The following is a 14318-nucleotide window of genomic DNA, read 5'->3' on the forward strand; positions in this document are numbered from 1 at the left end:
AGCCTTTAAGCCTAATATACAGTAGTCCTACTGTCCCAAACAAGAAAAGAGAAATGTTAGTTCTGTTCGTGACCATCACCGAGGGTGGAAACTCACAACTTAGTCTAGATTTAGCCTGGGCTGTCTGGTTTGTATCCCTTAGAGAACAAGCTACAGCCAGCAACAGGCTAAGGCAAAGCAAAGCACAGATCCTTATTTGAAAAACATAAAAAAAAATAGTGAATGGTAGTGTGTGTGTGTGTAACTATGCACTGAGAAAACATGTACAGTCCTCTCGAAGCTGCCATATGTCACCACACAGAGACCAAGGGGTCGTATTTATATTTACGGCATGGCTCGTTTTGCATTGGCCTGGTTTCCCTCTTTAAAAAAGGTTTGGCATGGGGGCAGTTTCACACTGTGAAGTAAGCTTGTAGTAAGCTAGAGGGGGGCACACGAACAAACAAACAAACACACACACACAGTGGGGGCAATCCGATAGATGAAATCAGTGTTTTGTTTCTCAAACGGGGATACAGGGGTGCTACCCAGGATTACGACGGTGGTGTGTGTGTGTGTGTGGTGTGTGTGTGTGTGTGTGTGTGTGTGTGAGTGTGTGTGTGTGTGTGTGTGTGTCAATAACGATGTGGCAATAAATGAACAGCTACACAGCCTCAGCACTGCTGTAAACCAAGACCACAGGAGCTCTGATGCCAAACTCTCTCTCTCACGCACACACACCACACCACACACCACACACACACACACACACACACACACACACACACACACACACACACACACACACACTTAACATCGCTTCAGAGGGTGGGCTATAGAACAAACACACACCAATCTGACCTATATATAGACATCTGTGACTGAGTCTATTACCCTGGCAGGGTATACATCCCCCCCCCCCCCCCCCCCCCCCCCCAGGGTTAAAATCCCTTAATACCATGATAGTCCCCAGCTCTTTAACAGCAACAACTGTTGGCTCACAGGGAAAAGTGGAGGAGACATGGACACAGAATCCCTTTACATTTGAGGATTATTGCGCCAAGCCTCCCAGTACAAGTCATTGAACGGTATGAGTCCGTCTACCATCCACTTCACTAAACAAGATTGAGATCATAACCATTGGGACCTAAAGGACCTAAAACATCACTCTTTTTTTAAAGTGTCAGTGATGGATTAATAATTCAGATAGCTACTATAGAAATGTGTATAGTATAATCAAGCAATAAGACCGTAGCCAGAACAGCCTTTAAGACTCCATTTTACTGAGCAAATTCGCCCTAAAGTTACCAGGTTCTCTTTTTTTACAGCATCTAAAATATAATCTAACTACAGCTAAATAAAGTCCATTATCTAGATAAAAATAACTTTAGCTGACTTTATACCTAGCTTGTTATCAGGGCAAAAGTTATAGAAGTTCTACTTAGAAAGCGAATAAAACGGGGGTAAAAGAAAAGCAAGGAAACGTAGCACACCTCCGTCTACTAATATTAGATAACATCTAACAATCCTACAAATAAACAAATACTTACTTTTTGGTGTAAAATATGGAGTTAACGGTTAGCTGTAGCGGACCTCCGTCTTCTCGATTGTCCCGTTGTGTGTGTGACTGAACGGGATGTGTGTGGGCGAGAGAGAGAGAGAGAGAGAGAGAGAGAGAGAGACGTGTGTGGGATGGGAAAGCGTGGTAGACCGCCACCGTGCGGTAGACATAGGTTACTTCCTTAATAAATCAATTTACTGCTCGAAAATAAAATCGTATTATTATTATTATTATAGGTCTACGCAACACAAATGTTTTCCTCTGCAAATAAATAGTTATTGCAATTAACATAAGAATTTAAATGTTTCCATTTCATGTTGTTCTTACTGTTCTATAAATAAAACGATCAGATTATTTAGTGTAGGTGAGGGCCTTTAAAAATGTAGAAATAAGCCTACTCTTGTTCATGTATGAGTCGTTAAAAAATTCTCACTTTATATTTCATATAATCACTCTTACATAAATCATCTATATTTAAAGTGCATACGACATAATTGTACCACATTCCTATAGCTGGTATTATAAAGGTATGTAAAAAATATTACACCATGACTAAAAGAAAAAAGAAATCCGGCTTCATGACATTGTATTGTAAACAGCAACACAGGGGAACTATTTAGCTGCCATTAGGTTAAACCTCACGCACACACACACACACACACACACACACATTGTACCATCTAAAATCGCCATGAAAAATATTTCATTTTTCAGCTGTTTGAAGCTGGTGTACAAGAGTAAAATAAGCACAAAAATGAATCTTCAGAACGGAAGCATAGAAATAGTGCACATAGAAAATATCTACCACTTTTTAGACTTGCTTTCAATGCGAATGACAGAGCTATAACTAAAAATGTCTATGTGAATTTGGTCAGGTGCTCTGAGTTTTTTTTTAACAAGACTCTTGGAAGAAATAGTGTTTCCGATGCGATCAGGCACAACCAAGAGTATGAAAGAACTGTATGAAAGCAGTCAATCCAGCAAGATTGACTGCTTTGCGCCACTCAAACACAGAAAACAGATGGCATGCTAAGAAATGCGTTGCTAAGAAACGCGTTGCTAAGAAACGAAACGCGTTGCTAAGAAACGCGTTGCTAAGAAACGCGTTGCTAACAGGTAATCACCACCATGACAAAGGCGTTTGTTACTTTCGAGTGGCAAAAAATGTATTTCTGAAAACGTTTTTTGGGGTGTTGTTTTAACACTGTCGGGTGTAAAGCCTTATTTTCATATTTCTCAAGGTGGTTTTTTTTAGTGAATTTTAGAGTTACCAGTATCAATCAATCAATCAAATGTTTATTTATAAAGCCCTTCTTACATCAGCTTATATCTCAAAGTGCTGTACAGAAACAAAAGACTATAACAGAACATGGCCAAGATGTTCAAATGTTCATAGATGACCAGCAGGGTCAAATAATAATAATCACAGTGGTTGTCGAGGGTGCAATTAAACTCCTGGTTTTGCAGGCCACACCAGGCAGGTCACATTATGATGGCTTGCAGAGTGATGTGTAATTTCTAATGAAATCCAGTCAGAGTTAGGATATCCAAAAAATGTTAACTTTTAAAATCACCCTCAACCTGAATTTAGAATGACTGTCAAGGTAATGAAAGGTTATAAATGAGACAACCTAAACCATATAAACTAGAACAACCAGCTCAGTAACTGCTAACCGATTGGATTAGTTTAGAAAAATCTAAAATGTGTGTTATTTATCATATGTTTATTTAAATGTATGTACACATGCTGATTTGACAGGAGAAACTGCACCTTCAAGAGGAACATCCCTACTATGCATCCATCATTTGAACACAGACTCACATTTACATGAATAACTTGATGGCAGAAAATGGAACAGCAGTAACAACAGTAGTAACAACAACAACAACAGTAGTAACAGTAGTAACAACAACAGTAACAACAGTAGTAACAACAGTAGTAACAGTAACAACAGTAGTAACAACAACAACAACAGTAGTAACAGTAGTAACAACAGTAGTAACAGTAGTAACAACAACAACAACAGTAGTAACAGTAGTAACAACAACAACAACAGTAGTAACAACAGTAGTAACAACAGTAGTAACAGTAACAACAGTAGTAACAGTAACAGTAGTAACAACAGTAGTAACAACAGTAGTAACAACAACAACAGTAGTAACAACAACAACAGTAGTAACAACAGTAGTAACAACAACAACAGTAGTAACAACAGTAGTAACAACAGTAGTAACAACAGCAGTAACAACAGTAGTAACAACAACAACAGTAACAACAACAACAGTAGTAACAGCAGTAACAACAACAACAACAGTAGTAACAGTAGTAACAACAGTAGTAACAACAGTAGTAACAGTAGTAACAGTAGTAACAACAACAACAGTAGTAACAGTAGTAACAGCAGTAACAACAGTAGTAACAACAGTAGTAACAGTAGTAACAACAGTAGTAACAACAACAACAACAGTAGTAACAACAGTAGTAACAACAGTAGTAACAACAACAACAGTAGTAACAGTAACAACAGTAACAACAGTAGTAACAACAACAACAACAGTAGTAACAACAACAACAACAGTAGTAACAACAGTAGTAACAACAGTAGTAACAACAGTAGTAACAACAGTAGTAACAACAGTAACAACAGTAGTAACAACAGTAGTAACAACAGTAGTAACAACAGTAGTAACAACAGTAGTAACAACAGTAGTAACAGCAGTAACAACAGTAGTAACAACAGTAGTAACAGTAGTAACAACAGTAGTAACAACAGTAACAACAGTAGTAACAACAGTAGTAACAACAGTAGTAACAACAGTAGTAACAACAGTAGTAACAACAGTAGTAACAACAGTAGTAACAACAGTAGTAACAACAGTAACAACAGTAGTAACAACAGTAACAACAGTAGTAACAACAGTAGTAACAACAGTAACAACAGCAGTAACAACAAATCAAAATCAAATCAAATCAAATTTATTTATATAGCCCTTCGTACATCAGCTGATATCTCAAAGTGCTGTACAGAAACCCAGCCTAAAACCCCAAACAGCAAGCAATGCATGTGAAAGAAGCACGGTGGCTAGGAAAAACTCCCTAGGAAAAACTCCCTAGAAAGGCCAAAAACCTAGGAAGAAACCTAGAGAGGAACCAGGCTATGAGGGGTGGCCAGTCCTCTTCTGGCTGTGCAGGGTGGATATTATAACAGGATATGGTCAAGATGTTAAAATGTTCATAAATGACCAGCATGGTCAAATAATAATAATCATAGTAGTTGTCGAGGGTGCAACAAGCACGTCCGGTGAACAGGTCAGGGTTCCATAGCCGCAGGCAGAACAGTTGAAACTGGAGCAGCAGCACGGCCAGGTGGACTGGGGACAGCAAAGAGTCATCATACCAGGTAGTCCTGAGGCATGGTCCTAGGGCTCAGGTCCTCCGAGAGAAAGACAGAAAGAGAGAAAGAGAGAATTAGAGAGAGCATATTTAAATTCACACAGGACACCGGATAAGACAAGAGAAATACTCCAGATGTAACAGACTGACCCTAGCCCCCCGACACATAAACTACTGCAGCATAAATACTGGAGGCTGAGACAGGAGGGATCAGAAGACACTGTGGGCACATCCGATGATACCCCCGGACAGGGCCAAACAGGCAGGATATAACCCCACCCACTTTGCCAAAGCACAGCCCCCACACCACTGGAGGGATATCTCCAACCACCAACTTACCGTCTTAAGACAAGGCCGAGTATAGCCCACAACGATCTCCGCCATGGCACAACCCAAGGGGGGGCGCCAACCCAGACAGGAAGACCACGTCAGTGACTCAACCCACTCAAGTGACGCACCCCTCCCATGGACAGCATGGAAGAACACCAGTAAGCCAGTGACTCAGCCCCTGTAAAAGGGTTAGAGGCAGAGAATCCCAGAGGAAAGAGGGGAACCGGCAAGGCAGAGACAGCAAGGGCGGTTCGTTGCTCCAGCCTTTCCGTTCACCTTCACACTCCTGGGCCAGACTATACTTAATCATAGGACCTACTGAAGAGATAAGTCTTCAGTAAAGACTTAAAGGTTGAGACTGAGTCTGCGTCTCTCACATTGGTAGGCAGACCATTCCATAAAAATTGAGCTCTATAGGAGAAAGCCCTACCTCCAGCCGTTTGCTTAGAAATTCTAGGGACAATTAGGAGGCCTGCGTCTTGTGACCGTAGCATACGTGTAGGTATGTACGGCAGGACCAAATCGGAAAGATAGGTAGGAGCAAGCCCATGTAATGCTTTGTAGGTTAGCAGTAAAACCTTGAAATCAGCCCTTGCCTTAACAGGAAGCCAGTGTAGGGAGGCTAGCACTGGAGTAATATGATCAAATTTTTTGGTTCTAGTCAGGATTCTAGCAGCCGTATTTAGCACTAACTGAAGTTTGTTTAGTGCTTTATCCGGGTAGCCGGAAAGTAGAGCATTGCAGTAGTCCAGCCTAGAAGTAACAAAAGCATGGATTAATTTTTCTGCGTCATTTTTGGACAGAAAGTTTCTGACAACAGTAGTAACAACAGTAGTAACAGTAGTAACAACAGTAGTAACAGCAGTAACAACAGCAGTAACAACAGTAGTAACAACAGTAGTAACAACAGTAGTAACAGCAGTAACAACAGCAGTAACAACAGTAGTAACAACAGTAGTAACAGTAACAACAGTAACAACAGTAGTAACAACAGTAGTAACAACAGTAGTAACAACAGTAGTAACAACAGTAGTAACAGTAACAACAGTAACAACAGTAGTAACAACAGTAGTAACAGTAACAACAGTAACAACAGTAGTAACAACAGTAGTAACAACAGTAGTAACAACAGTAGTAACAGCAGTAACAACAGCAGTAACAACAGTAGTAACAACAGTAGTAACAGTAACAACAGTAACAACAGTAGTAACAACAACAACAGCAGTAACAACAGTAGTAACAACAGTAGTAACAGTAACAACAGTAACAACAGTAGTAACAACAACAACAACAGTAGTAACAACAGTAGTAACAACAGTAGTAACAACAACAACAACAGTAGTAACAGTAGTAACAGTAACAACAGTAGTAACAGTAGTAACAGCAGTAACAACAGTAGTAACAACAGTAACAACAGTAGTAACAACAGTAGTAACAACAGTAGTAACAACAGTAACAACAGTAGTAACAACAGTAACAACAGTAGCAACAGTAGTAACAACAGTAACAACAGTAGTAACAACAGTAGTAACAACAGTAGTAACAACAGTAGTAACAACAGTAACAACAGTAACAACAGTAGTAACATCAGTAGTAACAACAGTAGTAACAACAGTAGTAACAACAGTAGTAACAACAGTAGTAACAACAGTAGTAACAACAGTAACAACAGTAACAACAGTAGTAACATCAGTAGTAACAACAGTAGTAACAACAGTAGTAACAACAACAACAACAGTAGTAACAACAACAACAACAGTAGTAACAGCAGTAACAACAGTAGTAACAGTAACAACAGTAACAACAGTAGTAACAACAGTAGTAACAACAGTAACAACAGTAGTAACAACAGTAGTAACAACAGTAGTAACAACAGTAGTAACAACAGTAGTAACAACAGTAGTAACAGTAGTAACAACAGTAACAACAGTAGTAACAACAGTAGTAACAACAGTAGTAACAACAGTAGTAACAACAACAACAACAGTAGTAACAGCAGTAACAACAGTAGTAACAGTAACAACAGTAACAACAGTAGTAACAACAGTAGTAACAGTAGTAACAGCAGTAACAACAGTAGTAACAACAGTAACAACAGTAGTAACAACAGTAGTAACAGTAACAGTAGTAACAACAGTAGTAACAACAGTAACAACAGTAGTAACAACAGTAGTAACAGTAGTAACAGCAGTAGTAACACCGGTAGTAACAGTAACAACAACAGTAGTAACAGCAGTAGTAACAACAGTAGTAACATTAGCAACAGTAACACCAGTAGTAACAACAGTAGTAACACCGGTAGTAACAGTAACAACAACAGTAGTAACAGCAGTAGTAACAACAGTAGTACACCAATTGATTTACAAATTGACCTGTTGCCAAATCCCTCTATTTGACTACTGCACTGTACTATTCTTCATGTGATGGAGAATAGTAAAAAATGCAATAGGCAAATGATAGGGCCTACATTTGGCAGCAGGTTCCCTTATTGATAAAGGAACTAAAATGGAGTTTGTGGAATTATCTCCCTGTGTAAATAAAGGGGATTGCATTCTCTATTATTATATTACCAGGGAACAGATATTGATTTATAATTTGCAGCCACTCAGAGGTAATTACAGTCTGTAAGTTTATCTGAAACATGAATAATTTCGCCTTTGTTTTCTCACACATTTTTTTCCCGTGCATACAAAGTATCCCTTTTAGAGAAACAACAATAGGACGTGCCGAGTGTCTATTAGGGCTGTTCTGTATGCAATCCCTGGGCCTGTCTGATGTTTTTTGCCGTTCCTCATCACAGAGCTATGGGCTATGCTTTTCATTTCCTCAGCCATAACAAAGCGATGCCTCCAGCCTCTCCTGTGGTAATAATAAATGATCATATTATGTCATAATAAGCAGTTTCCATGACCACTCCATTTTTTAAGGAGAATTTATTTATTTTTCTGGCCACCATTTTTTGTTTTTACAGCTTTTTGTTGTTGTGACAAATACATTTCACATACATGGTAATTTTATACAAAGTAATTTATGTTTATATATAGATATATATATAACATTTTGGACAGATAATACATTTATAACCCTCTGCTACTCTCAACCCATCTCAGCCCCTTTTGTTTTCCATGTGCCGCATATTTTAACTGTGCTGTGATGTCTAACATGAATTTTCAACCTTTCTAAAGGCATATTATCCACAGATTGTACGTTAAAGTTGAATATTTTTCCTAAGAGTATTATTATTATTATTATTATTATTATTATTATATTGTTGATTGACTGACCATTACTGCTATTTGTAGGGTCCATTTTAAAAGATTGTGATTTTTCAGCCATTCCTGAATCTGTGACCAGGAAGAACCTACACGGGGACAATATCAGAATAAATACTCTAACGATTCAGTTTTTTCACAGCAACATCTGCAGAGCTGAGACCGTTATATACCCCATGTACTGTATATAACAGTCCGTTGGTGGCCAAAATGCTGTATTATAATTTAAATAGAAAAATATGTTGTTTTGTGTTTTGTGTATCAGTTCAGTTGTTTTGTGTATCAGTTCATACAGTATACAGTGTTTTGTATACAGTTGTTTTGCGTTTTGTGTATCAGTTCATACAGTATACCATGCGCCATGGAATCGGTACATCAAACATTTCCTCCCAGCTATTTTGCAACCTGTATGGTGCAGCTGTAAAAAAAAAAAAATTGTCTTCAAAAGGAAACTGGTATATTTTTCAATTTATGCCCCATCTTTTTAAGCCAATTTTGGTCTTTAAAAAGGTCCAATTGCAGCCGTTTTTATCTCATCATATCATTACTGTGAATGCGTTCCATTAAAATGGTGAAAAGAAACAAAAATAGCTTCTTAGCAAAGAGCAATTTTTCTAGCAAGAATTTTGCTAGGACTGTCTGGGAGTGGTCTGAGTGCGGAGGGGAAAACTAGCTGTTATTTCGAGAGGTTTGAATCTCACCTTCTCATAGATGTATTAACTAATCTCACCAGGCAGGCCAAAACTCCATCCCACCAAAACAGGCAAAAGTTAGTTTTTTTTCCTTTTTCTATTCAAACAGCTGTTACACTAAAAAATGCATTATCATAATTTCACAGTATTATTCCAACCTCATTGTGTGGAAATATATACAAAACATAGCAAAAATCTCATTTTTCACTACACTGGACCTTTAATATATGGCAGACAAACAAGTTCCTTACCTTCTCATCCTTCTACTTGCCTCCTCCATTTTTTTGCAGTAATGCTGCAATCAGTAGGTTGTAACTTTGGATCGAGAATGTTTTTTTTCTTCATTTTTAAATTTTTTATCAATCAGTATATTTGAGTTTAACCATAGGTTGTTGTTCTGTATTTTCTGGAGGATAACATGTTCAAAGTATTGTAAACAATTTACAAGGTTTCATTTTCAATTAACCAAAAATGTGAAGTTGTCATCTGTATAAAAAAAAAAAAGACATTTTTGAACAAAGGATGAACCTTTCTTAGTAATCTACTGGAATACCAGTTTATGCTTAAATATAACTTACATATGAGTGAAGCTTTTAGTGAGAGGTTTAATGCTTTTAATATATAATAAATTGTATCTTTGTATAGCATAAGAGATCTATCAATCATTTTAATGTGCACGCAAAAAAAAAAAACACAAAACATTGAAACAATTTAAAGAAAAATTGACCTGCAATAGAGCATTCTGGGAAATATGATATTGATGGCTGTGGCTTTTGAGACTGACGTACCTTCATATTCAAAGTATTGGATAAAACATTTTACAATTAAATTACATGATCCTCTTATGTCTCCTAAAAGCTACTGAACCTAACCGTAACCCTTTTTTTTTCCCCCTGAAAGTGTACACACATTTCCTGCATTTTTTTTTTTCAGCTCGCAGTGCACTTCGGCACCATCCGCGCAAAGAACAAGCGCACGGAAGAAGGAGAGAGTAGTACATCTCATACTGCACAGGTAAACCTATACCCGAAGCACGTAATATACATCCCATACACCTTCCTGTAAAAAAAACAGGTCATATATAATAGATCCATAAATGGTAGGTTCCCGTCAGAACAAACACACAGCGATCTGACCTGATGATTGGATCCACAACAAAGGCTAAGATTACACATTTAATCTTCAGTTACCGTCTGTTTAGACATGTCGACGGAAAGGAACGAACACACACACACACACACACACACACACACACACACACACACACACACACACACACACACACACACACACACACACACACACACACACACACACCTCTCTTTAGTATTAGTTAACAGTTTGTTGATTCATTTCCGTTCAACGTGTGGTTTTTACCCACAGCTTCCTGTTTGCATAGTAACCACAAGCATATTGAAGGTAGGCTCTGCTGAATGCTTAGTTCCCAGAGCTGCCAATCAAGTCATAGAAATGTGGTACTATTGGGGGGGGGGGGGGGGGGGGGACAAAACTGCAGTGAGTTGACTCCTCTCTGGTCTCCTTCCTGGGTTAAGTTGGGTGGGCATCCTCAGTGTGGCTACATCTGGGAAGGGAGGTGGAGGCTATGGAGTCTCTGGTCCAATTCAGGAAGTGTTACTGTTATTATGAAGTTGTTACTGTAAGCCTTTACTGTAATTGCTACCGTTTCAGTAAACAAAACAAAAAAAATAAAAAATAAAAAGCTGTGTAGAAAGTCAGCATGTGAACTTTGAAACCTCATAACTTTTCATTGAAAGTAGATCTGATTAGCCTATTGCTTTCCTGATGGGACTGTTCACATCATTTATACGTTTTAGAGTTGATGAAAAGCAAAGGAGAATTCAGAAACACTTATCAACTCTATACAGTAAAGGGTTGTTTTTTTTAAGGTCAAGCCTTCACCACAGTGTGTGTGTGTGTGTGTGTGTGTTGCATGACGAGGCTCAAGTAGAACACATTTTACAACATATCACTAAATGTATGTGGACACCTGGTCGTCGAACATTTCATTCCATAAATCATGGGGATTAATATGGAGTTGGTCCCCCCCCCCCTTTTCTGCTATAAACAGCCTCCTCCACTCTTCTGGGAAGGCTTTCCACTAGATGTTGGAACATTGCTGTGGGGACTTGCTTCCATTCAGCCACAAGAGCGTTAGTGAGGTCGGGCACTGATGTTGGGCGATTAAGCCTGGCTTGCAGTCGGCGTTCCAATTCATGTCAAAATATGGGTTTGAGGTCAGTCAAGTTCTTCCACACCGATCTCGACAAACTATTTTGGACCTCACTTTGTGCACAGGGGCATTGTCATGCTGAAACAGGAAAAGGCCCTTCCCCAAACTGTTGCCACAACGTTAGAAGCACAGAATCGTCTAGAAGGTAATTTTATTCTGTAGCATTAAGATTTCTCGTCACCAGAACTAAGGGGCCTGAACCATGAAAAACAGCCCCAGAACATTACTTCTCATCCACCAAACTTTACAGTTGGCACTACGCATTGGGGCAGGTAGCGTTCTCCTGGCATCTGCCAAACCCAGATTCTTCCGTCCGGACTTCCAGCTGTTGAAGCGTGATTCATCACTCCAGAGAACGCGTTTCCACTACTACAAAGTCCAATGGCGGCGAGCTTTACATCACTCCAGCCGATGCTTGGCATTGCGCATGGTGATCTAAGGCTTGTGTGAGGCTGATCTGCCATGGAAACCATTTTCAGTAACGCCATTCTGTGTCTATGGAGATTGCATGGCTGCATGCTCGATTTTATACCGCTGTCAGCAATGGGTGTGGCTGAAACAGCCGAATCCACTAATTTGAAGGGGTGTCCATATACACAATAGTATAATTCATGACAATAACAGGACAGGAGTCTCCAAAATGAACACGTTTTCTTTATTTCAAACTAAAACAATGGAAATCCGTAACATAATTCTAATTTGAGGTACAATATAATGCGTCCACATAAAAAAAAAACTTAAATGAACAGTATTGATCTTATTCTGTCAGCTGAAAGCACTGGTCAGTTGAACTGATAACCAGTTGAAACGAAATAAAAATAAAATCACATATGAACGTGATTTAAGCTACAGTGTACCAAATTCATGTCCGACCGTCTATATCTTTCCGTTAAACCCTTTCATGGCAGCAGTGGACCATCAAAACGTATAGCAGAGCAAAGATGATATCAAAAGCACATTACTGAAATAGAGTTCTCTTTACAGAGCACCACCTCTTGTCTTGTCCTCCATCCATCCATCCCTCCCTCACCACCAAAATAAGTAGCTCTTCAGTCATTTCAACATTTTTAACTCAATAATTACCATGTTTGCCAGATAGGGAGGGTCTGCTGTATAGGCCCGGGACACAGAGTCAAGGAGGAGTGCTGACTACTAATTAAACACGGTGAAAGGGATACTTACTAGTGTGTGTGTGCACGTGCGTGTCTCATCTGTGCTATACTGTGCAGTACAGTCACCATAGGAACAAGCAACATCTGGTCTGCCTTGCAGTACACACAGAACCACAAAACCACTAGAGAACCAGCACTTACAACCTTCTCAGACAGAACTCAACATGGTCATTTACCATCAGATGGGCATCATGTGCTTCTCACTGGAAGACATCTGTGTTTTCTATACAGCACAATGAGAGACAGACTTCCTTTCTGAGCGTGTAGATTTTGTTAAGATGTACAGCAAGGACTGTAGATGTGAGCTGCGGAAAAAAAAAAGAGGGTAAGTGGATTGGTTGACAACAGTCCTCGTTTCCTAAAAATTCCTCTCAAAGCCCATTGGAGGAGAGGATCCAAGGTCCCTCCCTCGGACCTCCTCGTCAAATGAGCTTTGAAAGGAATTGAGGAAGGACGTAGGAGGCAAAGATTTCACAGCTAGTAACATTTTCAGACATAGCCAAGAGGTGGTGTGGATTCACAGATCCAGCCTGGGAATCCAGTTAGACTAGAGCAGTGTTTTTTCTCCTTCGGGGACCCCGACTTTTCTACATTTTGTTGTAGCCCTGTACTTGCTCACCTGAATCACCTAGTCAAGGGCTTGGTAATTGGATAACAAGAGCTCCGAGACAGGCTCTGGAATAGTTCAAATACATGGGAGTCCCCAAGGAGAGGTTCGGAATCCACTGGTAGAGGATTGGAAAAAAAGTACTTACTATGACTGTGATATGGGGTTGTCCCACCTAGCTATCTGAAGATGAATGTACTGACTATGACTGTGATATGGGGTTGTCCCACCTAGCTATCTGAAGATGAATGTACTGACTACGACTATGATATGGGGTTGTCCCACCTAGTTATCTGAAGATGAATGTACTGACTACGACTGTGATATGGGGTTGTCCCACCTAGCTATCTGGAGATCAATGTACTGACTATGACATGTGATATTGGGTTGTCCCACCTAGCTATCTGAAGATTAATGCACTAAGTGACTCTGGATAAGAGTGTCTGCTAAATGACTAAAATGTAAATGTTAAGGAACATGGGGACTGACATAGGCTTTCAAGGGAAGGCAGAGATCACGTGAAAAACACAAAATATCCATATCACGCACAAACATAGAAATATAATTTTCTCCCTGTTTTGTCAGAACTATAATAGCTTCATTCTGTTCATGACTAAACACCCATTTTGTCACCATTGACTCGACTGTATTATTGACTGCATGTTTGTTTTACTCCATGTGTAACTCTGTGTTGTTGTATGTGTCGAACTGCTTTGCTTTATCTTGGCCAGGTCGCAGTTGTAAATGAGAACTTGTTCTCAACTAGCCTACCTGGTTAAATAAAGGTGAAATAAAAAAAATACAAAATGAACACATTGACCATGCATGATCACACCTGTGTTCTACTAGTATAAATGTGCTATAAAATATGCATTTACATGTGCCATATTTCAATACACAAAAGGACTATACCACATGCAATTGTCTAACATCAAAAAACCACAAATATCACAAATCCATATACAGAGCATTCAGAAAGTATTCAGACCCCTTGACATTTTTCCACATTTTGTTACAGACGTATTCTAAAATGGATTACATAAAAACAAATCATTATCTA

At 39.2% G+C, this 14318-nt stretch overlaps 1 protein-coding gene across 1 annotated transcript in view; it reads right to left on the reverse strand.

Annotated features, from left to right (window-relative positions):
- Positions 1-1604, reverse strand: part of cd82 (CD82 antigen) — a 58797-nt gene extending 57193 nt beyond the window's left edge. The window contains 1 exon segment of the mRNA NM_001140991.2: positions 1530-1604. The gene's annotated coding sequence lies outside the window, so the exon portion shown is untranslated.
- Between the last annotated feature and the right edge of the window lie 12714 nt (positions 1605-14318).

This window comes from Salmo salar, chromosome 10, assembly GCF_965601325.2.
Source record: "Salmo salar chromosome 10, fSalSal1, whole genome shotgun sequence".
NCBI lineage: Eukaryota > Metazoa > Chordata > Actinopteri > Salmoniformes > Salmonidae > Salmo > Salmo salar.